Source organism: Callorhinus ursinus, unplaced genomic scaffold (genome assembly GCF_003265705.2).
Source record: "Callorhinus ursinus isolate GAN/ISIS: 27379988/994484 unplaced genomic scaffold, GSC_fseal_2.0 scaffold7, whole genome shotgun sequence".
NCBI lineage: Eukaryota > Metazoa > Chordata > Mammalia > Carnivora > Otariidae > Callorhinus > Callorhinus ursinus.
The window spans coordinates 12,572,025-12,598,112 of record NW_027397069.1 but is presented as its reverse complement, the minus strand read 5'-3'; the positions used below and the strand labels follow the sequence as shown (position 1 = coordinate 12,598,112).

General features: G+C 36.3%; 1 protein-coding gene across 1 annotated transcript in view; it reads left to right on the top strand.

The window, feature by feature from the left end:
* GPC5 (glypican 5) overlaps nt 1-26,088 on the top strand; it is a 1,333,521-nt gene that overhangs the window by 1,214,659 nt on the left and 92,774 nt on the right. The gene's annotated exons all lie outside the window — the stretch shown is intronic.

Genomic DNA, 26,088 nt, shown 5'->3' with positions numbered 1-26,088 from the left:
GATGATGTGAGATGATAAAATGCCTATGTGATGAGATGAAGTGAATGAAAGACCTGGACATTGTGATACAGCATTAGGTCATTGACCTGGACCTCAGTTGATCATGGAGCAGGGGCAACTACCGTATTTTAGGCTGTATGGAACAAAAAAGCAAAATCAAGGATATTATGTAGACATTTATATAAAAAGAGAGAAAACATTTTTCTTGACATAATTTAAGATAATCATAATAAGAACATTTGTTGTTATTTATGTCTGGTGATGTAAAGAATGTAATCTTCTTTAGAAAGGATACTATTTTGATGAATTGGAGTTCAAAGTTAATGTTCCCTCTCATCAAATTGATTGCATATATTCATCTGTAATAGTCATTCCTTAGTTCATGGGCCTTACAAATGAGATGGCAGGCTGGACTTGTCCTGCAAGCCAGAGTTTGCCACCCTTAATATATAGGACCTCTAAAGTCCTTTCCATCTCTACCCTTTTATAAGTTTACCTGCATCAATGTTGGATTTCCTTGGTTACCTTTGCTTTTTTTCTCCTCTTTAGGTAAAATTAAGACCCAAATTACAAATCCTGTCACTCCATCCTCCCACAGCACTGTATGTAGATCTTTCATGAAAACCAAACAATAAATGACTAGATGAGCTATAAAGTCCAAAATGAATCCTTATATTCCTCAACTGATTTCTTCCAGAGTGAAGCCAAATAGTAATAATGATCTTCTAGATAGACTTGAAATATCCTGTAGAATCCATCAGCAGTATTCTTTATGAGCTCTTTATTGTCTGTTGGGAAAAAGACTGTTAAAAGTCAACAGTGTTTCAGAGATTAGCTGAAATAAAATATATCAAAGTCCTCTGTTCTTCTAAATAAGATATAAGCAGGAACTTAATATCCCAAGCAATTACCTGTTATCAGATTGTGAATAAGACATATTATTCAGATTCTCTTTTATCCATTCAGGTGGGAATACTGGACACAGATATCTTTTTTAATCGAAGTTTCCATCTTAAGTAAAAACATTGAGCGTGCACAAATTAGTTGTATCAATTCATTTGCTTTTGCTGGAAGGTTGCCTCCTGCAATTAATTCAATTGACTAGTTTAATTTCTCTATACATTCATTAGGGCATTGATGAGGCTATGATTATTCAGTTTTAAACATCACTTGGGCTCCATTTTCTATAATCCCCTTGACTCAGAACCACAGCAATGCCTCTAGTTGCTATGTTCTCTTCTATCTGGAAGAAGAGCCCAGTGCTCTCCCCAAAAGTGTGTGTATAATGCAATTCACTACCCCCACTCCAGAATGAGCATATCTATTGTGAGTATTGAGCACTTGATTCTCTGATCAAGAACTGAGTCCAGGTGCTTGGCATGAGAATTGGCTATGTGGGAAATGTTGGGGGTGGTGACACATTGGTTTTCCGTTCACAGTGTAAAACAAGAAAAATCTTCCCTTCTGTTTGGATAGAAAATTGGTTCTTTTCAGTGTCTTTTGGAAGTCGCATTGGAGATTGCAGATGTAATGATAACTGGAAGCTACATTTTAATCACCAGTATTTTTCCACATAAAGGGAAGGACTGAATTCTTCCAGTCTCTATTTGTGACCCTGACTCACAGATTTACTCTCTATTCTTTCTTTTTTATTTTCTAATGAAGTAAAATATACATATGGTGGAATACATAAAGTACACTAATCTTAGGTGTAAATCTCAATGAATTGTTACCACCTCCAGGTCACAAGAGAGAACATTTCCGCACTCCAACCAGTCAGCACCCACCCAGAGGTAAACACCATTCTCACTTATAGAACCATAGATTTGTCTGTTTCTTAAAATTGTATGCAATCATTTATTATTTAGTCTTCAGAGTGTGTCTTTTTGCTCAAAATTGTGCCTCTGACTAGATATGTTCTTAGGTATATGTATAGAAACAGCCACAATTTTGGGTCCACAATTTTTAAACCCAGGTCATTCATCTCCCTAGAAAACATGTAAAAACCTAGTCTAGATGAATGAATGTTAATAAAATACATTAAACAAATATAAATAATGAAATGCTGTTTCTCTTCTGTTATCTAACATAATTGTGATTTTCTCATATGTAAAGTTACAAGAAAAGATGTAACTGTTCATCTACAATACAAATTAAAAAATTAATTGTAGGTTTTGCATGTTTTCATGATTATTGATACCCTGTAGATATTAAAACCTACCTAGGAGCCCATGATGATGAATGGCTTTACTTTAAGAAAATTTATAATTTTCATCTACTTTACTCCACACTTTATGAGACTAATTTTTCAAGGATCATTAATTCACTTTTCTCTGGTGGCTGTTATATATTGTTTGGATTTTATTCATGTCATTTTTGCCCTCTATACTGTGCTCTTTTGCAATTTTTTTGTTCTATTAAACTCAGTAATTCCATTTTTGAACCATTTTCTATCTACAATATTGTTTCCCTTGCTTGATTTATCTTTTACTAAAAAAAAAAAAAAAAAAAAATTCCTCCATAATCAAATTTGCCCAGGCACTCCTTTTTTTCTGTTATTTACCAATTCTCCAAACTAGCCAGTGGGAGTCGTTGGACTCCCTTTCCACCGTCTTCCCACTGCCGCTCATAATTCATATTCTCATCACCAGAGTCCTGATTGCACTGATGATCTAACACGCCTGCCTGGTCCACCCTCTCCCAGCTGCAATCCATCTACTGTATGCTCCCTAAACCTCTGATGGAATTAAGCAAGTCCTCTGCTGAACAACTTAAATCAGTATTTCTCCAAATTCAAGATTGTGTGGGTCCATTTTAAAGCAAAAAGTATCCTATAGCTCCCCAACATTGACTTAAATAATTTTCATTATAGTATAATATAAATAAGTACTAACATAAGCCTATGCATAAAATCCTTCTTCTTATAGAGCCTATGTAAATATAAAATCAAATAAATCATCACCTAACCCTAACAAAATTATGAAACTAACATAATTCAAATCACTACAATAAATGAAAATAAATCCCCACCGATTAAGTGGGCATTGTACTAATTGCCACTTTTTGAATATTGCCAAGCCTAAGATGAGTGTTGGAGGATTGCATCATCTCATGGAGCAAGTATTATAGCAGGACTATAAATAACACCTGCAATGTGAGATGATGTAATCCTCCCAACATTTTTCTTCATTTGAAATATTCTAAAACATTCATGCCTTCATGCACTGCAATGTCATTTACCTTCACTGGTTTCAAATGCATCATTTACCCCTTAAGTCTACCTGGATTCTTTTCTCATTAGTTCACTAAAATTAAAGCAGTGTTACCTGATTACCATTCAATGAATGATAAACACACACAAATGAAATAGTCTTGCAGTTTGTAGATAGGAGGCTGGCATCCAGATGGCACAGAATATGTTTACATTATTTTATAGACTATAATTTAAATGAAAACCCCAAATGTAATATATCAAAAAATATTTCAGTAGACCTGAGTTTAAATGCGTTGAGTTAAATGCTACTTTACTATCTATATGTTCGCACCTAAATAATGAAGTAGACTTTGTTCTCTTTAAAATGCATTTGTATGTGTGTCACGTTTCATTAACTAGATTTTAATTTCCTTAAAGGCAGAAGCATAGCTTAAATCCCTTTGTGATTTCAGACTCTAGTTCAAGACTTGTACATATTGATCATCACTAAAATTCTCATCAGTTATTCATTTAAAGAACAGCTTCCATTGCTGTTCCACTGTTTTCAGCCTTCTCCGGAACTCAGACTTGATTCCCCTGCTAACTCACTCTTCCTTACCCCAAAACTTCTCCACCTTAAGCAGTCTCATATCCATAACTTTGTTCATGATATTCTTTCCATTTAAAATCGCTTCTCTGCACACTGTATTACTACATCTTATATTTTTTTAAAACCTATTTTATTTATTTATTCATGAGACACAGAGAGAGAGAGAGAGAGAGAGGCAGAGGGAGAAGCAGACTCCCAAGGAGCAGGGAGCCAGATGCGGGACTCGATCCCAGGACTCTGGGATCATGACCTGAGCCGAAGGCAGACGCTTAACCATCTGAGCCACCCAGGTACCCCTACAACTTATATTTTTTAGCTTTCTGTATATTTCCTATTTCTTTGTGGAGACTATTTTTTTCATCTGTCTCTAGGAGGTTCTTGCTGGTTGAAGTATTTTTATGATGGCTGCCCTAAAACCTTTGCAAGATAGTTAGAACATCTTTGTTATCTTGGTACTGGCATCTATGGATTGTCTTCTTCTTCTCTTCTTCTTCTTCTTCTTCTTCTTCTTCTTCTTCTTCTTCTTCTTCTTCTTCTTTTCTTTCTTCTTTCTTCTTCTTCTTAGGTTTGATATCTTCCTGGTTCTTGACTTCATCAGTGTTTTTCACCTGAAACCCAGCTATCTTATGTGTTGTATGTTAGGAGACTCTAGACCTTATTTCCACCCTGTTTTCACTACCACCACCCTTTCAGGGCAGAGTACCACCTCATTACTGCTAAGCATGGGTAAAAGTCTGGGTTGCCTACTTATTAACACGCAAGGGGGACGTTCTAGACCTACGAGGGCTCCACTGACTCCAGGAGAGTGGGGGTGTCCCCAGTAACACAGGGGTGGTGTCCTCACTAGTCCTCACTCTCCACAAGCCTTCTATGGCACGACCCTAGTGGAGAGGTGGAGGAACGGCTCAATACTGCAGGGGACTGTGGAAGTCCAGGCTCCCTCCATGGACCTCACTGGCACGAGAGTGGAACGTCATTATAGCCCGGCAGGGATAAAACCCTCTTTCTCTATTTAGGCTTGTTTGACAACACCCTGGTGGGAATTAGAGGTGCTTCCTTATAGCTTCAAAGGGGTGGACTCCAGACTCACCCCTTGGCTTTGTGGCATTCCCCATACTGCCCATCTCAGAAAATAAAATCTACTCTTCGGGCCTAATTTATTTCTCAGGAGTTTTTTATTTTCACATCCAGTTGCTCTGAAAAGTTAATTATTCACAGAGATACCTCTAAATAATAGTTTCCTAGTGCTTAGTCAACCATCTTTACCTTTCCATCAGCACTCATTCTGTAGATTTCATCAAATCCCATGTCTATAAGCATGTCTTATATTTCTTATAACCCCTGAGTATTTCCAGCTTCAGCCTCTTTTGAAATCCAAACTTATGTATATCTTTGCCTACATAACATCTCCATTTTAATAATGAATAGTCAAAATTTGACTCCTCCCAGCTCCTACTACTGCCCCCAAATCTGCTCCTGTCCTGATTTCCTAATTAATAGTAACTTTATTCTTCCAGATGCTCCTGCTCAAATAATAAATTCCTCTTTTTTTCCTAACACCCTGAATTAATCCCACAGAAAATCTTATAGGTTCAATTTTCAAGATACATACATTTCTAATTGTTTTTTTAAAACCCCCACTGCTACCATCATACTGCAAGGCACCATCATTCCTCACCTGGACCACTGCAATAGCCTCCAGTTCTGTTTGCAACCTTCTTTGATATACTTAAGTACAAGTGCTAGAGTGATTTTTTTGGGGGTAATTTTTTTTAAAAATGTTAATTCCAGTATGGTTAATATTCAGAGTTATATTAATTTCAGGGACACAATATACTGATTCAACAATTCTATACATTACTCAGGGCTTGTCATGATAAATGTATTCTTAAATCCATTCAGCTATTTCACCCATGCCCCCACCCACTTCAACTCTGGTAACCATCAGTTTATTCTCTAGAGTTAAGAGTCTGTTTTTAGGTTTGTCGCCATATTCTTTGTTTTGTTTCTTAAATTCCACATGACTGAAATCTTATGGTATTTGTCTTTCTCTGACTGACTTATTTCACTTAGCATTATACCATCCAGATCCGTCCTTGTTATTGCAAATGGCAAGATTTCTCTCATTTTTATGGCTGAGGATTATTCCATTTTATATATATACCACACCTCTATCTGTTCTTCTCTTAATGGCCACTTGGGCTCCTTCCATAATTTGGTTATTGTAAATAATGCTGTGATAAACATAGGGGTGTATATATCTTTTCAAATCAGTGCTTTATCTTCTTTGGGTAAATACCCAATCCTGAAGTTACTAGATCATATAGCTATTGTATTTTTAATTTTTTGAGGAATCTCCATACTATCTTCCACAGTGGCTGCACCAGTTTGCATTCCCACCAAAACTGCAAGAGGGTTCCTCTTTCTCCACATCCTTGCCAACACCTGTTGTTTCCTGTGGTTTTGATTTAAGCCATTTTGATGGGTGTGAGGTGATAGCTCCTTGTGCTTTTGATTTCTAATTCCCTGATGATTAATGATGTTGAAAATTTTTTCATGTGTCTGTTGGCCATTTTTATGTCTTCTTTGGAGAAATGTCTGTTCATGTCTTCCCATTTTTTTTTATTTGACAGAGAGGGAAAGAGAGAGAACAAGCAGGGGGAGTGGCAGGCAGAGGGAGAGGGAGAAGCAGGCTCTCCCCAGAGCAGAGCCTGACATGGGGCTCAATCCCAGGACCCTGGGATCATGACCTGAGCCAAAGGCAGATGTTTAACTGACTAAGTCACCCAGGCACCCCTTCTTCTGCCCATTTTTTAATTGGATTATTTGTTTTATATGGCGTTGAGTTTATAAGTTCTTTATATGATTTGGATAGTGACCCTATATCAGATTTTGTCATTTGCAAATATCTTTTCCAATTCAGTAGGTTGTCTTTTAGATCTGTTGTTTCCTTTACTGTGTAGAAGTTTATTATTTTGATGTAGTCCCAGTTTATTTTTTATTTTGTTTCTTTTGCCTCAGAAGACATATCTAGAAAAATGTTCCTATGGCCACTGTCAGAGAAATTACTGCCTATGCTCTCTTCTAAGGATTTTTATGTTTTCATGTCTCACATTTAGGTATTTAATCCATTTTGATTTTATTTTCATATGTGCTGTGAGAAAGTGATCCAATTTAATTCTTTCTCAAGTACTTGTTCAGTTTTTCCAGCACTGTGTTAAAGAAACTATCTTTTTTCCCATTGCATTTTCTTGCCTTCTTTTTCGAAGATTAATGGACTGTATAATTATGGATTTATTTCTGGGTTCTCTATTCTGTTTTATTGATCTATGTGTCTATTTTTGTGCCAGTACCGTACTGATTATTACAGTTTTGTAATGGGATTATAATGGGATTATGATACCTCCATTTTTGTTATTTTTCAAGATTGCTTTGGCTACCATGGTCTTTTGTGGTTCCATAACAAATTTTAAGATTTTTAAGATTATTTGTTTTGGTTCTGTGGAAAATGTTGTATGTATTTTGATAGGGATTGAATTAAATCTGTAGATTGCTTTGGGCAGTATGGACATTTTAACATTTGTTTTCCCAGTCTATGAGCATGGGATATCTTTCTATTTGTTTGTGTCATCTTCAATTTCTTTCATCAATGTTTTATAGTTTTCAGAGTACAAGTCTTTCACCCCCCCTTGGTTAAGTTTATTACTAAGTATTTTATTATTCTTGGTGTGATTATAAATGGGATTGTTTTCTCAATTTCACTTTCTGTTATGTCATTATTATTGTATGGAAATGCAATGGATTTCTGTATTTTGATTTTTTATCCTGCGACCTTACTGAATTCATTTATCAGTTCTGGTATTTTTTGGTGGAGTCTTTAGGTTTTTCTTTAGATAATATCATGTCATGTACAAAAACTCAAAGTTTTACTTCTTCCTTACTGATTTGGATGCCTATTTTTTATTCTTATTGTCTGATTGCAGTGGTTAGGTCTTCTAGTACTATGTTGAAAGGAAGTGGTGAGAATGGACATCCTTATCTTGTTCAAGATCTGAGAGGAAAAGTTACCCATTTATCACCATTGAATATGATATTAGCTGTGAGTTTTTCATATATGGCCTGTGTTATGTTGCGATATGCTCCCCCTAAATTTACTTTGTTGAGGGTTATCATGAATGAATTTTGTAGTTTGTCAAATGCTTTTTCTGAACCTCTTGAAATGATCTTATGTTTTTTATTCTTCCTCTTGTATCCCATTGATTGATCTGCAAATATTGAACCACTTTTGCATCCCTGGAACAAATCCCACTTGATCATGGTGAATAATTTTTTTAATGTATAATTGGACTTGGTTTGTTAATATTTTGTTGAGAAGTTTTTCATTTATGTTCATCAGAGATATAGACCTGTAGGGTTTTTAGTTGTTGTTGTTAGTGTCTTTATCTGACTTTGGTATCAGGGTAATGCTAGTCTCAGAATGAATTTGGAAGTTTTCCTTCCTCTTCTATTTTTTGGAGTAGTTTGAGAGTATTTATTTAACTCTTTAAATGTTTGGTAGAATTCACCTGTTAGTCCATCCGGTCTGGTACTTTTGTTTGCCAGGAGTTTTTTGACTAATGATTCAATTTCTTTGCTGGTAACTGGTCTGTTGAAATTTTCTACCTCTTTCTGATTCAGTTTTTGGAGGTTATATGTTTCTAGTAATTATCCATTTCGTCTACGTTGTCCAATATGTTAGCCTATAACTTCATAATCTCTTATAACCTTTGTATTTCTGTGGTGTTAGTTGTTACTCACTCTCTTTCATTTCTAATTTTGTTTGAGCCCCCCCTTTTATGAATCTGGATAATCAAGTTTTATCAATTTTGTTAATCTTTTCAAAGAACTGGTTCCTCATTTCATTGATCTGTTCTATTGTTCTTTAGTTTCTATTTCATTTATTTCTACTCTCATGTTTATTATTTTCTTCCTTCTACTGGTTTGGGTTTTGTATGTTCTTTTTCTAGCTCCTTTAGTTTTAAGGTTAAGTTGTTTGAGATTTTTCTTGCTCCTTGAGGTAGCCTTGTATCACTACACACTTCCCTCTTAGAACAGCATTTGCTGTATCCCAATGATTTTGGATATTGTGTTTTTATTTTCCTTTGTCTCCAAGTATTTTTCTATTTCCTTTTTGATTTTTTTGTTTGAGCCATTCATTGTTTAGTACCATGTTATTTAACCTCCATGTATTTGTGTTCTTTCCAAGTTTTTTTTTTGTGGTTGATTTCTAGTTTTATAAATTTGTGGTCAGAAAAGATCCATGGTATGACTTCAATATTTTTGTTAAGGCTTGTTTCATGGCCTAATATGTGATCTATTTTGGATAATGTTCCATATGAACTTGAAAAAAATATGTAGTCTGCTGTTTTAAGATGGAATGTTCTAAATATATATGTTAGATGCATCTGGTCCAATAAGTAATTCAAAGCCACTGTTTCCATTGAATTATTTTATCTTCTTGCTGGATTGTTCCCCTTATGATTATATAGTGTCTTTTGTCTCGTTATAGTCTTTTTTTAAACATCTATTTTGTCTGATGAGTACTGATACCCCAGCTTCCTTTTCCCTTCCATTTGCATGATAAATGCTTTTCCATCCCTTCACTTCAATCTGTGTGTCTATATATCTGAAATAAGCCTCTGTGGGCAGCATATAGATGTGTTTTGCTTTATTATCCATTCAGTCACCCTATGTCTTTTGATTGGGGCATTTAGTGCATTTACACTCAAAGTAATTATTTATTTTTTTTAAAGATTTTATTTATTTATTTGAGAGAGAGAATGAGAGAGAGAGAGAGAGCATGAGAGGGGAGAGGGTCAGAGGGAGAAGCAGACTCCCTGCCGAACAGGGAGCCCGATGCAGGAGAGCATGAGAGGGGAGAGGGTCAGAGGGAGAAGCAGACTCCCTGCCGAACAGGGAGCCCGATGCAGGACTTGATCCCGGGACTCCAGGATCATGACCTGAGCCGAAGGCAGTCGCTTAACCCACTGAGCCACCCAGGCTCCCTACAATCAAAGTAATTATTGACAGGTATGTATTTATTGCTTTTTTGTTACTTGTTTTATGATTTTCTTTTTTGTTGTTCTTTTCTCTCACAGTTTGCTGGCTTTCTTTAGTCAAACACTTGGATTCATTTCTCTTTATTTTTTGCATATCTATTACCAGTTTTTAATTTGTGGTTACCAGGTTCATATTATAACCTCTTATAAATATAGTAGTTTATATTAAGTTGATGGTTGCTTAAGTTTGATCCCAAACTGTATTCTTCTCCCTCTCCACATAATTTACATCCCTTTTATTTTGTGAATCTCTTGGCTACTTTTATAGATGTACTTAATTTTACTTCTTTTGTGCTTCTTCCTTTTCTGATTCCTACTTACAGTCTTTCCACTTGCTCTCCTTTAACATTTCTTGTAAGGCTGCTTTAGTGGTGATTAATTCCTTCAACTTTTGTCTCTCCTCTTTATCTCTCCTACTATTCTGAATGATAATCTTGCTCGATAGAGTATTCTTGGTTGCAGAGTTTTCCTTTTTTCCGTTCAGTGCCTTGAATATTTCATGTCACCCCCTTCCAGCCTGCAAAGTTTCTGCTGAAAAATCTGCTGGTTGCCTTATGGGGTTTCCCATGTATGTAACTATTTTATTTTGTCTTGCTGTGGACCTCCTTGGGTTGACTTTGTTGGGTTCTCTCTGTCCCTCTTGGATCTATATGTCTGATTCCTTCCCCATATTCAGGGAGTTCTCAGCTATCTCTTATAAATTATACATATTTCTTATAATATCCCCTTTTCTCTCTCTATTCCTTCTAGGATTCCTATAATGCAAACATTATTACAATAGATGGTGTCACTGAGTTCCCTAGTCTATTTTCATTTATTATTTTTCTCTCTCCTGTTCAGCTTGATTGCTTTCCATTGCTCTGTCCTCCAGGTTGCTCATCCATTCTTCTGCTTCCTCTAGCCTACTGTTTATTTCCTCTAGTGTATTTTTAATATCAGTTATCGAGTTCTTCGTCTCTGATTGGTTCTCTGTTTTCTATCACTGTTTGAGGTTCTCACTGAGATCTTCCACTCTTAAGTCCAGTGAGTATCTTTATGACCATTCCTTTAAATTTTCTATCAAGTGTATTATTAATCTCCATTTCATTTAGCTCTATTGCTGTGATTTTGTTCTTTCATTTGGGATATATTCCTCAGTCTCATTTTGTCTATTTTTATGTTTTAGAAAAGTCACCTGTGTCACCTGCTCTTGAAAGTAGTGACTTTTTAAAGAAAAGTTCCTGTAGTGCCCTGGAGTTCAATGTCCCCTGTTCACCAGAACCTGGAGTTTCAGAAGCGTTTCCTATGTGTGCTGTGTGCACCCTACTGTTGTGGCTGAGTCACATTTGCCTCCAGTCCAGGCATCTGCAATGACTCTCTATGCCTGTTGTGGGCAGGGTTTGGTCCCTGTGTTGTTAATGGGCCAGTCTGGGGCCACTGAAGGCTTGAGTTGAGTCAGATCAGGCATTTGCCCGAGATGCAGTAGCACTGAACTGCATGGCACTCTCCCTTGTGTTGCCCCTGCAAAGCTTTAACTGGTAGCCTGGGCCTGCAGTCAAACCAGATGTCTGCCCCCAGCCCACTGCTATGGCTGCAGTTGGACTGATGTGTGTGGTAATCTTCCCCTCTCCCCAGGGCAGAGGTTGTTTTTTGCTGGCCCCTATTGGGGATGCTTGCACACTGCCAGTCTTGTGGCATCATTTGGATGGGCTCTGGCCAAAGGTGTATTGAAGGGCGTGTGTGCAGGAGAATGCAGGAGCAGGGTGCATGGTGCCAGCAAGGTCCAGGCAGGTCCACTGCAGTAGGGGTCCTGTAGCTATCTGAAAAAAATGTCAAGGCATCTAGGTTGGAGGGGATGGATCCACAGAAGCACATGGGGCTGGGTGCACTGTTGGCAAGCTAGGTGGAGAGTGTTGGCACTGAGTTGGTTCCCACAAGTATCCATGTATCTAGACTAGGGGGTGGGGAAGGAAGATGGAGCCTGCCAGCTCTTTTTTTCTTGAAGAAGTCTCCTAAAGATCCCTGCCCCTCCAGCACAAAAAGACCATAAATAAATTTTCCTCTATACCTGAGGTATTTTTTTTTGAACATTTTTTAAAAATTTAAATTCAAAAAATTAACATATAATGTATTATTTGTTTCTGAGGTACAGGTCTATGATTCATAAGTCTTATATAATACCAAGTGCTCATTACAACACATACCCTCCCCAATGTCCATCATCCAGTTACCCCATACCCCCCCCCCCCCCCCCCCTAAAGCACCCTCAGCTTTTTTCCTATGATTAAGAGTCTCTTATGGTTTGTCTCCCTCTCTGGTTTCATCTTGTTTCATTTTTTCCTCTCTACCCTTATGATCCTTTGCCTTATTTCTTAAATTCTATGTATCAGTGAGATCATGTGATAATTGTCTTTCTCTGATTGACTTATTTCACTTAGCATAATACCCTCTAGTTCCATCCACATTGTTGCAAATGGCAAGATTTCATTTTTGATGGCTGTGTAATATTCCAGTGTGTGTGTGTGTACACCACTTCTTTATCCATTCATCAGGTGTTTTTCAAACTGCTGCTTCTATGCTGTATCTCAGTAGGGCTGTTTGTTTTGTTGTCTCTTTAAGGGCAGGGACTCCACCCTCCCAGCTCTCCCAGGGCCAAGGCGGCTGATTTTTAATATTCCAGGTGATAAGCCCCACTAATTGTTAGGCCCCTCCGGTTTTCAAACCAAATGTTATGGGGATTCATCTTCTCTATGTGGGTCCTCCATGCCCGGTGTGGGGTTCTGCTCTTCTCTCCTTTCTGCATCTGCCATGTCCCTCCCTCCTAAGGACAGCCCCTTGGGTCCATTTGGCTCCCCCTTTGTTGTGGCCTGTTCTCTACATTTAGTGGCACAGAGTATTTGTTTTGCCACTTTTCAGGTCATTTTTTGGGTTATTTACACTGATGGGAGAATTATCTAGTTTTATCTGTGGAATGAGGTAAACTTAGGGTCCTCTTACTGTGCCATCTTCCCCAGAAGTCCCATAGACTTTAAAAAAAAAATGTGTTTGATTTTTTTTTAAAAAGATTTTATTTAGGAGAGCATGAGCAGAGGGAGAAGCAGAGGGAGAGGGAGAAACAGGCTCCCCACTCAGCAGGGAGCCTGATGCAGGGCTCAATCCCAGGAGCCTGGGATCATGACCTGAGCTGAAGACAGATGCTTAATGGACTGAGCCACCCAGGTGCGCTGAGTGATTTTTTTTCTTTTTTAAGATGGACGTAAAGTCATGGTAATTCTCTGCTCAAGAATTTTTCATCATCTCATTTTATTCACAATATACAAAATTCTGCCTCAACTTATAACACCATCTATTATACTCACACTATTTCTCCACACTGGCTTCCCTGCAGATCAGTGACCAGGCCAAACATTCTAACCACACTTGTTGCTTCATACATGTAGAAAGCTCTTTTCCCAGATATCCTTATGTTATTTTTAGTTTATGTCTCTGCTCAAAAGTCACTTTATCCGAAAGAGGTTCTCTGATCACCTACCCTATCTATCTCATTACCCTGTTCTATTTTTCTTCATAGTTCTTACCACCTGACATATTGTAGTTTGTACATTCATTTATTTCTGATTTTCTCATGGAAGGTAAGCTCCATGCAATTGGGAGCATTCTTTTATTCTCTTCTGTATTTTCAGTGCCTAGAAAAATTAGGGGAACATTGTGGGTACTCAGTAAATATTTGGTGATTAATTCCAAAATACATCTTACCACAGTTAAAAAAATTTTTTTCTGGTTAATGTATCTCCTTCCAAATATAGGTCAGAGTAAATCAAAAATATGTTTTTGACATATGATGCTTCATCTTTGTGTATTTTCTTCTTCCCAAGGAAATGTGTTTAAATTAATACCAAACTACAAGAAAAAAAACAAGTAACAATTCTGATTAAAAATATGTACATTTAAAACTTAGAAATTTCAATGACTTCAATATAGAATTACCATCATCTTTTAAACAAATTGCTAGAAATAGAGATCCTCTATTGTAATACTATTTCTGATATTCCAGAAAATTGGAAAATTAATAGGTTTCCAGAATTTAGAATAAAATATTACTTCTGAATGAAATATACATTCTCTTTAATGCTTATTATCAGCTTATGTGTTTTAATGGTAGGATTTACTTCTTATGCCCACTTCCATTTCCTTGTGAATTTATAAACTCATAATGGTGGGTAGAAATATTACTCTGTAGTCTGCTAGAATTGAGAAACCAATATGTATAACATTCTTTTCCAGACTGATTACAAACTTTTTGGGAATTTCTGCTTGTTGACACAACAATCTATTTCTGAAATTGGAGTTCACTCTCAATGATCAATTCTAAAATATAACTGGACATCTGCAGAGAGGATTTTCTCTACTAAGATTTTCAGATGTGTCCAATGACTTCCCTGTATATTTGATTGTTAGAAGAAAATATATCAAATGATTTAAATAAAATCACAAGTATTATATTGCAAAGTACAAAACTACTCCTCTCCTACATAGTCAAAGACATTTATATCTTATTGGCCTCCAATCTTCTTGAGAAAATCACAGTGATCTGCTAACTAGTTTTCTTGCCCCCAGACTGTTGAATGGCCTACCAAGCCATCTCCCCTTCTCTCTTTACAACAGTGTTCTTTGATCCCAGATTTCCAAAGGCCACAATGGCCTTTCAATAATCAAAGAAGAAAAAGTCCCACATCTTTCACATGCCAAACAAACCCTTTCACAGGTTAATCCTGATAAAAATTTTCCAGCCACATCATCTTTACTTCACAGGTACAGCCTTATAGGTCTGTAAAAGTCCACGTTACAAATGTCTCATACCTCTTCCTAAAGCACATTTCCTTCTTGCCTAACTGGTAATGTTCTGTATGTTTTTCAAGGCTGAATTAAATAACACTCTCTGTATTAAGGAAAAATAATGAAAAATTTACCAGTTTTCTGACACTGCTTAGGTGTGAAGAATCCATAGTTGAATAATACATAGATCCTACCTTTCTAGAGCTCAGAGGCTATGAAGACTTTTCTACCTACCCCCCCTTTGAATCCCCTCCCAATCGGAATTAGATAGGATATGATAGAGTTAGGGAACCTAATCTAAGTCCATCACTAGATTATGCACCTTTCACCCGTAATCATCCATTATAATCCTGAATTGAGCCCAATTTAGGTACAAACTCAATGATTGCAGGTTTGGGATTAAGAAAGTGAAATACAATGCAAAGGTGAAAGAGTCATTTTATCATTAACCATCTGAGTATTTTTCTTCTTCTTAATGTAAAAGATTTTTTAAAATTTGATATGAAGAATATCACTTAATAATTTCTTTTAAAAGAAAATCCTTAATTTTTAGAGAGAATTTTTATTGATGTGGGATGTTGAAATATACTAAAAAATTGTTTTAAATTAAATTGCCTCTTGTTCAACATTGACAAATAGAGGCAAAATTAGCTTTTTTAGCGTGAAATTATTGTGAATTTGCAATTTTCTCTAGGAGGGAAGGACACCAGACACATATTCCCTTTGTCCTCCATTTTTTGTGTATTTTTTTATATTGAAAATGAGATAACAGGCAATTTGCCCATCAGGGTTTTTAATGAGTCACAGTATTTGAAGGCTATGAACTGAATAGTATCTTTCATTTATGGTCTTGTCCTGCAGCTGTTGTGTTTTGTATAAGACAAATTGAAACAAAGAAAATAGTGCTCTTTAATAAGCTTCACTATTAAGTGCAACTGAGCCATTTCAGGAAATAATGGCATTTCACATAAGAGAATAAAAAACATAAATACATAATTTTCCTCAGATAAAGAAGTAAATGGCAAGAGAAGCATAAATATTAACATAGTGACCAATAAGTCCTTGTTGTCATCTAAAAAAGTCATTGTAGCACAACTGTCTACAGTTAATTTTTGATTCAAATAAGCCAATTGTGAGTCAATTATAGTATATTTTCTCAACAGAGCCTTGTTTCTCTTTTTTTTTCTAACTTACAGTAGAGTTGCTGGAGTCCATTGTCCAGCTAATCCTCAATCACAACTTCCCATATATTCTTCCTTCCTCTCCTTTCCCTGGCCTTCTGTCTGCACAGATCTTAAGACCTCTTGCCTAAACTTTTTCAGTCACTTCTTCGCTGTGTTCTCTTCCTTCCACCCCCATCTATTTAGCTCACACCCACAAAGAGTTCTAGTTCTAAAGCACAAATCTGATCATATTATGCTGCTGCTTTAAAAACCTTCATTGACTTCAGTCTTAAATCATTTCCTAATAAATCACACAGGCTGTTGTTTACCATCTGTAAGTTTTAGTGTTCTTGATGAAAAATTCATTCATCACAAAATGACTTTTAAGCATTTTAAGCACGATGGCAAGCAGAAGAGGAATTGTCATCACTGTGTTAGAGAGATGCAGTCTCTGCTCTCTTGGGACTTACATGGTGCATTAGTGACCTATTGCTGCTGTAACAAATGATCAAAACCTTTGTGGCTTAACACAACACAGTGTATCATTATCTTATAATTTTGGAAGCCAGAAGTCCTAAAATCAAGATTTCGGAAGGACTTACCTTCTTCTGGAGGCTCTAGGAGACAGTCCATCCCCTTGCCTTTTCCAGCTTCTAGAACCAACTGCACCCTTGCTTCTTTTCCTTTCTCCATCTTTAAAACTAGCAGTGTAGCATCTTTAAATCTCAATCTCTCATATACCTTGACTTCAGTAATCACATCTCCTTCTCTAAATCCCATAAGAACAGGGTAACAACATTGGGCCTACCCAGGCAATCCAAAATTGTAGTCCCTTTTACCATGAAAAGTAACATATCCACAAGTTCTGTGGATTAGGACAGAGATCTCCTTTGGAGGTGGGGGCATTGTTTTATTTACCATACTTGTCTAACAGATTGGGCAGATACTTGGTGACATTTAAACAATTTTTTTACTGTTCTGTATTTTCCAAATTTTATCATACTACTTTTCTAGTTACAGAAAAGTTTTAACTGTAAAATCCCTATAAATTTATCAGATGAAATCCAGTCTTTATCATGATAAAACAGACCTTAGCCCAACCTGACTGTTGACAAGCTGTCTTCTTGATTCAAGTCCTGCTACTCTCCCTTGTACACACTAGACCTAAGTCACAGTAGGACATTCACTGTTCCCTTAATAGAGTCCTTGTTTATAAGGTTCTGTCTCTTGCATAAAAACTGGAAACATTTTACCCCAAACTTTCAATCTGAAAACTGCCTTACTCAAATTCCACTCTTTTGCTAGCTCTTCCCTGACATTCTGGGGCATGGTCGCTTTTCTGCTTCCTTTGTCTCTGCAGAGCACAGAATCCCCTTTTCTAGAACTTTATACAATTATTTATGCCCTACCTCTGCTTACTTCCCCATGCCTCCAGCACAGAGATTATGTTCTTTGATTTTCTCTATACCCAACATTTATCATAGTGCTTAGCACCACAACTGAATAGAAATTTAAGGTTTAAGTAACTAAACAATGATCATTGGAAATGGTGTACCCAAAAATATGTCTCCTAATGTATCCTTGAGGCTACAGAAGGTAGCAAATTTATTGAACTATTAGGATGTTTAAATTATTTTCATGGGAATGAAGCAATGCCTGAAGGTCATAACACAACTCTGAAAGTGCAGACTTCCTGTCATATTTCACAGGTGAATGTCTACAAAAAGACGCCAAAAAAATTTTAGGAACCCATCTAATTTTTTAAATAATGTGATAATTTTTACTGACAATTTTATGATATTTGTATATTACATATATTTTATAAAGAATGCTTTGACTTCTTGACGATTTTGGGTTTGTAATGTGTGGAATTCTAGATAGGAATCAGTTTTTTAGGTACTGTTTTTCTAAGAAGAGCTATTGACTTGGGCTTTTCACAAGTTGCTCCCTGTTATTGTCCACCAGATTCAGAATAAAAACAGTTAAAGTTTTTTCAGTTTGGATCTCTATTAAGAGTAAATATTAAATTGACTGGCCTACATTATGGACTGAATAACATATTATTTATGAAACAGATAACATGTACTTAATGCAGGTGACATTAACTCCAAAAACATATTGTCCTGATATTAGTTCCAATACTAAATCTCATTAAAGTGATCTCATCCAGTGATCATTTCTAGTTTATTTCTGAGATTTTGCCCACCAATAGTTCATAAAACTGAGTATCAAAGAAGACCTAGTGAAGGAATCATGTCTATTCTGGTCTCATTCACATCTTCTACTTTTATTATTTTGAGTTTTAGTACTAATCATCCTCTATATCCCACATTGGTCAGTTTAAACAAGGGTAACACTATTAGACTTGTATTTTCAGACTGAGTGTAGCTACTTCTTTATATGTATGCACTCAAAATTACAGTATAAAATTTGATCAATAATTTAAAAAGCCCTTTAACCCTTACTTATTTGCCTTTGTTTGTAACAATGAAGTACTAGAATATAGAAGTGTAATTCTCTCATTATTCCTCATAATGCCTGTTGCCTGTGTATGTGTGTGTATATATGTGTACATATATTCACCTTCTCCCTCATCTCTCACTCTCCACTGTGCTTTACAGCTGGGAGGGGTAACATGGACTAGCCTGATAATTTACTTGGAAGAAAGTAACTTCTAACATGAGTACCATCTGTGGAAAAATAAAATGATGACTCTATATATTTTTCTGAGGTTATGTTAACAACCATCCTTCCCTCCTGAAATAGCAATAACTTTGGGATTTAATGCTCAATTTATTTTTTAAACCCATCCTATGTGGATGATAGCTGTTCCTTTGTGAAGTCGTTTTTTTTTTACAAAGAAAAAACCTTCATTTTTTTATTATGTTATGTTAATCACCATACATTACATCATTAGCTTTTGATGTATTGTTCCATGATTCATTGTTTGCATATAACACCCAGCGCTCCATGCAGAACGTGCCCTCTTTAATACCCATCACCAGGCTAACCCTCCCCCGGCCCCCCTCCCCTCTAGAAGTCATATGGAATCACCATAGATCTAAAACATTATATAAAGTATACAAGTTCAAAACATTAGTTTATCAATTGACACAAATAATTGCTCTGTAACAGATGATACAAACTAAATTTGTAATGACAAATTAATAAACCAGATAGCTAATTTAGTCATATTTAAAAATATTAATGCCAAGTGTTTCAAAATACTCCCAAATATTAGTAAGCTATTTTCTTTACAAAAGATAACTCTTTCATACTAACTTTAAAACCAGGAAGTTTCCAGTTAAAAGTTAAGTCAGTGAACAAAGTTAAGCTATCTTTTTATATTCCCAAACTACAAAATTTTTATCCCTATTAAAGGTAGATTAATTAACATAGTGGTATGTCTACTAAGTGGACTATTACATTCCAGTTTGTTTACAGTATAATCTCCTTTAACTTTACATTTTTTAGAAACACCATTACTAAATATTATTCTTTAAATCTAACTAAAGTCCCTTATGATTCAAAGCTTTGATCAGAGAAACATTTATTAGTCATTACTACAATGTCTTAGATTATACTTTAACTTATATTTCATTTAATGTCATTGCATTCTAGTACTTGATCTCATCAAAGTGATCTTACCAAGTGATCATTTCCAGTTTATTTCAGAGATTTCACCTATACAGAGTGAATAAACTCAATGTCAATGATAATGCTCATGAGCTTCAAGGTAAAGTGGAATATTTTCTGAAAATATCACCAGGTTGATTTAGAGTCCAGTTTCTAGAATATAGATCCCTGATTACACCATCTTGGAAGATTCACATCCTCTCAAGGTAGAGCACTTTGCTAGAATATTGATTATGATTTAAATAACAGCAACACATTGCCAGCAAGATCCCAAATACACAGAAAATGCTATGAAAATATATTCAATCTAAGAATGTCAGATATTTAATCAAGTTAAAAATGAAATTGTTTTATCCATACTGATTCCTTTTTTTAAAGGAAATTTTACAACTTTTGAACCAAACCATAATTTTGTTAAAAAAAAAAACTCTTATATGTATATCCACATTATGAGTCAACATCTTCATTCTTACAGAAAACTTACATAAATAAAGGAAATTGACACATTAGAAATGACACAAAATTAGAAAACCTATGGTATTTAAAATAAATGCATACTCATACTTTTTTTTTTTTTTGCCTTTTTAAGTTTTGATTCCAGTTAGTTAACATACAGTGTTATATTACTTTCAGGGAACAATATAGTGATTCAACAATTCCATACATCACCCAGTCCTCCTCATGAAAATTGTACTCCTTAATTCCCATCACCTATTTTACCCATCCCCCCAACTCACCTCCCCTCTGGTAAACATCAGTGTGTTCTCAATAGTTAAGAATCTGTTTCTTGGTTTCTCTTTTTCCCTTTACTAGTTTGTTTTGTTTCTTAAATTACACATATGAGTGAAATCATATGGCATTTGTCCTTCTTTGACTGACTTATTGAACCTAGCCTTATACTCTCTAGCTCCATCCATGGCATTGCAAATGGTAAAATTTCATTCCTTTTTAACAGCTGAATAATATTCGCGTGTTTGTGTGTGCGTGTGACTTCTTTTTTATCCAATCATCAACCAATGGACACTTGGGCTGCTTCCATATCTTGGCTATTGCAAATTTCTATAAACATAGGGGTACAAGTATCCCTTTGATTTAGTATTTTTGTATTCTTTGGGTAAATATCCAGTAGGATTATTGCTAGATTGTAAAGTAGTTCTATTTTTAACTTTTTGAGTAATCTCCATACTGTTTCCCACAGTGGCTACACCAGTTTGCATTCCAACCAACAGTGCAAGCGGGTTCCTTTTTCTCTACATTCTTCCCCATACGTCTTGTTTCTCATGTTGTTGATTTTAGCCATTCTGACAGGTGAGATGGTGTCTCAATGTAGTTTTGACTTGCATTTCCTGGATGGTAAGTCATGATTAATACCATTTTATGTCTCTTGGGTATCCAGATGTCTTCTTTGGAGAAATGTCTGTTCATGTCTTCTGCCTATTTTTAATTGAATTATTTATTTTTGGGGTACTGAGTTGTGTAAGTTCTTTATATATTTTGGATACTAACCCATTATCAGTTATGTCATTTGCAAATACCTTCTCCCATTATGTAGGTTGCCTTCATTTTTGCTTTTGTTTCCCTTGCCTCAGGAGACATAACTAGAAAGAAGGTGCTATGGCTGATGTCACACAGGTTACTGTCTGTGTTGTCTTCTAGGATTTTTATGGTTTTGTATCTCACATTTAAGTCTCTAATCCATTTTGAACTTACTTTTGTGTATGGTATAAGAAAGTGACCCAGTTTCATTCTTTTGCATGTTGCTATCTAGTATTCCCAACACCATTTATTGAAGAGACTTTTTCCCATTGCATATTCTTGCCTCCTTTGTCAAAGATTAATTGACCATATACTTGTAGGTTCATTTCTGGGCTTTCTATTCTGTTCTATTGACCTATAGATTCTTCTTTCTATTCTGTTCTTTTCAAGATTGTTTTGGTTATTTGGGGTCTTCTGTGGTTCCATACAAATTTTAGGATTGTTTGTTCTAGGTCTGTGAAAAATATTGTTGGTATTTGATAGGGATTGCATGAAGTGTGTAGATTACTTTGGATAGTATGAATATTTTAACAATATTCTTCCAATCCATGAGCATGGAATGTCTTTCCATTTCTTTGTATCATCTTCAGTTTTCTTCATCAGTGTTTTATAGTTTTCAGAGTACAGATCTTTTACCTCTTTGGTTAGGTTTATTCTGAGGTATCTTATTGTTTTTGGTACAGTTGTAAATGAGATTGCTTTCTTAATTTCTCTTTCTGCTGCTTCATTATGAGGGTATAAAAATACAACAAATTTCTGTATTGATTCTGAATCCTGTGACCTTACTATTTCATTTATGAGTTCTAGCAGTTTTTGGCTGAGTTTTTTGGGTTTTATATGTATAATATTATGTCATCTGCAAATAGTGAAAATTTTTTGGATGCCTTTTATTTTTTTGTTGTCTGATTGATAAGGCTAGGACTTCCAGTACTATGTTGAATAAAAGTGGTGAGGGTGGACATCCTTGTCTTGTTTCTGACAGAAGAAAAGTTCTCAGTTTTTCCCCATGAAGGTTGTTAACTGTGGGTTTTTCATAAATGTCCTTTATTATGTTGAGGTATGTTCCCTCTAGGCTTACTTTGTTGAAAGGTTTTATCATCATTGGATCTTGTACTTTCTCAAATGCTTTTTTTTTGTGTCTATTGAAATGATCATATGATTCTTATCCTTTCTCTTATTAATATGATGTATTACATTAATTTGTGAATATTGAACCATCCTTGCAGCCCAGGAAAAAAATCCCACGTAATTGTGGTGAATAATTTTTTTTAATGAATTGTTGGATTCAGTTTACTAGTATTTTGCTAAGGATTTTTACATCTATGTTCATCAGGGATATTGCATGTAGCTCTTTTTTAGTGGTGTCTTTTTCTGGTTTGGGTTTCAGGGTAATACTGGCCTCAGAATGAATTTGGAAGCTTTCCTTCCTCTTCAATTTTTTGGAATAGTTTGAGAATAGGTATTAACTCTTCTTAAAATTTTTGGTAGAACGTGCCTGTGAAGCCATCTGGTCCTGGACTTTTGTTTGTTAGGAGTTTTCTGATTACTGATTCAATTTCTTTGCTGGTGATTGGGCTGTTCAAATTTTCTACTTCTTCCTATTTCAGTTTTGGTAGTTTATGTTTCTAGGAATTTATCCATTTCTTCTAGGTTGTCCAATTGGTTGGCATATTGTTTTTCATATCATTCTCTTGTAATTGTATTTCTGTGGTGTTGGTTATTTCTCCTTTCTCATTCGTGATTTTATTTGCATCTTTTCTCTCTTTTTTCTTGATAAGACTGGCTACAGGTTTATCAACTTCATTGATTTTTTTCAAAGAATCAGTTCTTGGTTTCATTGATATATATTTTTTTTTTTTTAGTTTTTACACAATTTCTGCTCTAATCTTTATTATTACCTTCCTTCTGCTGCTTTTAGCAGCTTTTTTTTTTTTTTACTAGGTCCTTTAGGTGTAAAGTTAGGTTGTTAGAGATTTTTCTTCTAGAGGTAGGCCTGTATTGCTATAAACTTACCTCTTAGACCACTTTTGTTGCATCCCAAAAGTTTTGTAACATTGTGTTTTCATTTGTTTCCCTTTTTTAATTTTATTTCTTGGTTGACCCATTCATTTTTAGTAGCATGTTATTTAATCTCCTTGTGTTTGTGGTATTTCCAGATTTTTTCTTGTGGTTGACTTCTAGTTTGATAGCATTGTCAGAAAAGATGAATGGTATAACTCTGAACTTCTTGAATTCAGCGAGGCTTGTTTTCTGGGCTAATATGTGATCTATTCTGGAGAATGTTCCGTGTGCATTTTTTTTATTTTTAAAAAAAAATTTTATTAACATATAATGTATTATTTGTTTCAGGGGAATAGGTCTGTGATTCATCAGTCTTACACAATTCACAGTGCTCACCATAGTACGTACCCTCCCCAATGTCCATAATCCAGCCACCCCATCCCTCCCACCCCTCTCCACTTCAGCAACCCTCAGTTTGTTTCCTGAGATTAAGAGTCTCTTATGGTTTGTCTCCCTCTCTGGTTTCATCTTGTTTCATTTTTCCCTCCCTTCCCCTATGATCCTCTGTCTTGTTTCTCAAACTTCTCATATCAGTGAGATCACATGATGCTTGTCTTTCTCTGATTGACTTATTTCGCTTAGCATAATACCCTCTAGTTCCATCCACGTCATTGCAAATGGCAAGATTTCATTTTTTGATGGCTGCATAATATTCCATTGTGTATATATACCACATCTTCTTTATCCATTCATCTGTTCATGGACATCTTGGCTCTTTCCATAGTTTGGCTATTGTGGACATTGCTGCTATAAACATTCAGATGCATGTGCCCCTTTGGATCACTACATTTGTATCTTTGGGGTAAATACCCAGTAGTGCAATTGCTGGGTCGTAGGGTAGCTCTATTTTGAAGAAATAGTTCCTCTTTTTGAGGAACCTCCATACTGTTTTCCAGAGTAGCTGCACCAGCTTGCATTCCCACCAACAGTGTAGGAGGGTTACCCTTTCTCCGCATCATTGCCAATATCTGTCATTTCATGACTTGTTAATTTTAGCCATTCTGACTGGTGTGAGGTGGTATCTCACTGAGGTTTTGATTTGTATTTCCCTGATGCCGAGCAATGTTGAACACTTTTTCATGTGTCTGTTGGCCATTTGGATGTCTTCTTTGGAAAAATGTCTCTTCATGTCTTCTGCCCATTTCTTGATTGGATTATTTGTTCTTTGGGTGTTGAGTTTGATATGTTCTTTATAGATTTTGGATACTTGCCCTTTATCTGACATGTCACTTGCAAATATCTTCTCCCATTCTGTCAGTTGTCTTTTGGTTTTGTTGACTGTTTCCCTTGCTGTGCAAAGGAAAAATATGATAAGGGTAAATACAAAGAAGGGATGGAATATGACTGTAAATATGACTGTAAAATCCCCCTGAGGTGGGATTGCCCCACCCTTGCCAGGGGCCAGGCTAAGTAATCTGCAAGGGTTTGCTCTCGGGAGCTTTTGTTCCCTGAAATCTTTCCATATAGCTTTGGAAGACGAGACTGAAAATGGCGGCCTCCCAGTCTCTGGTCCCGGAGGAGCCGAGAGCTCAGGGTCCCACTCCACAGTGAGCCCCCAGAGAAAAGCAGTCAATCACTCCTGTCTCCCTGGTCTCTGGCCGCACTCCGTGCTCACCCGGGCTGTGACCAAGCGTTTCTATCTCTGGCACCCGACTTGGTGTGGAGTCTCCAAACCCAGCAGATTCCTGTAGTGCGCTCCTGCACCACTCCTCCTGGGGGAGGAAGGGGAGTCTTCCTGATCTGCTGCTTGTTGGGTCCCTGCTTGAAGAGCAGCGGCCTGACTGTGCTGCGGACCACAGTTTATCGCAACCCCGAGCTGAGAGCCCACTCCTTGGCTCCGTCTTTGCAGCCAGCTTCCCCACTCTGATACCTGCGAGCTCTGCTGCACTCAGGCACCCCCAGTCTTTCTGTGACCCCAAGGTTCCTGAGACCACACTGTCCCAGTGAGAGTTCCACCCCCGCTTAGCCACCGGAATGACGTCCCTCAGCCAAGCAGACTTCTAAAAGTTCTGATTTTGTGCTCTGTGGCTCTATCACTTGCCAGTAGCAGGTAACAGACGATCCCTCCCCCTACTGTCTATCTTCCCATATTCTTCCCTCAGATTCACTTCTCCACATGTCCTACCTTCCAGAAAGTGGTCATTTTTCTGTTCAGACAGTTCCTGCTATTCTTTTCTTTGATCTTCTGTTGAGTTTGTAGGTGTTCTGAATGGTTTGATAGCTATCTAGCTGAATTCCTGGGGCCAGATGAAATTTAGGTCTCCTACTCCTCCCCCATCTTGCTCCTCCCCTGCAATGATGTTCCATGTGCATTTAAAAATAATGTGTATTCTGCTGTTTTAGGATGGGATGTTCTAAGTATATCTGTTAAATCCATCTGTTCCACTGTGTCATTCAAAGGCATTGTTTCCTTGTTGATTTTCTGTTGAGGTGATCTGTCCATTCATGTAAAGGGGGTGTTAAGGTCCCTTACTAGTCCCTTACTGTTATCTATTAGCTCCTTTATGTTTGTTATTAACTGTTTTATGTATTTTGGTGCTCCTATGGTGGGTACATAAATATTTACAATTGTTTTATCTTCTTGTTGGTTTGTCCCCTTTTTAGCATATAGAATCCTTCTTTATCTCTTGTTGCAGTCTTTATCTTAACGTCTATTTTGTCCAACATAAGTATTGATACTCCATTTCCCTTTTGACATCTATTTGCATGATAGATATTTCTCCATCCCTTCACTTTGAATCTGCAGGTGTCTTTAGGCCTAAAATAAGTCTGTCTTGTAGGCAGCATATAAATGGGTCTTGTTTTTTAATCCATTCAGTTACCCTGTCTTTTGATTGAATCATTTAGTCCATTTAAATTTAGTCATTATTGATAGATATGTATTTATTGTCATCTTATTTGTTTTGTGGTTGTTCATGAATATTTTCTTTGATGCTTTCTTATCTTTCAGGGTTTGCTGATTTTCTTTAGTGATAT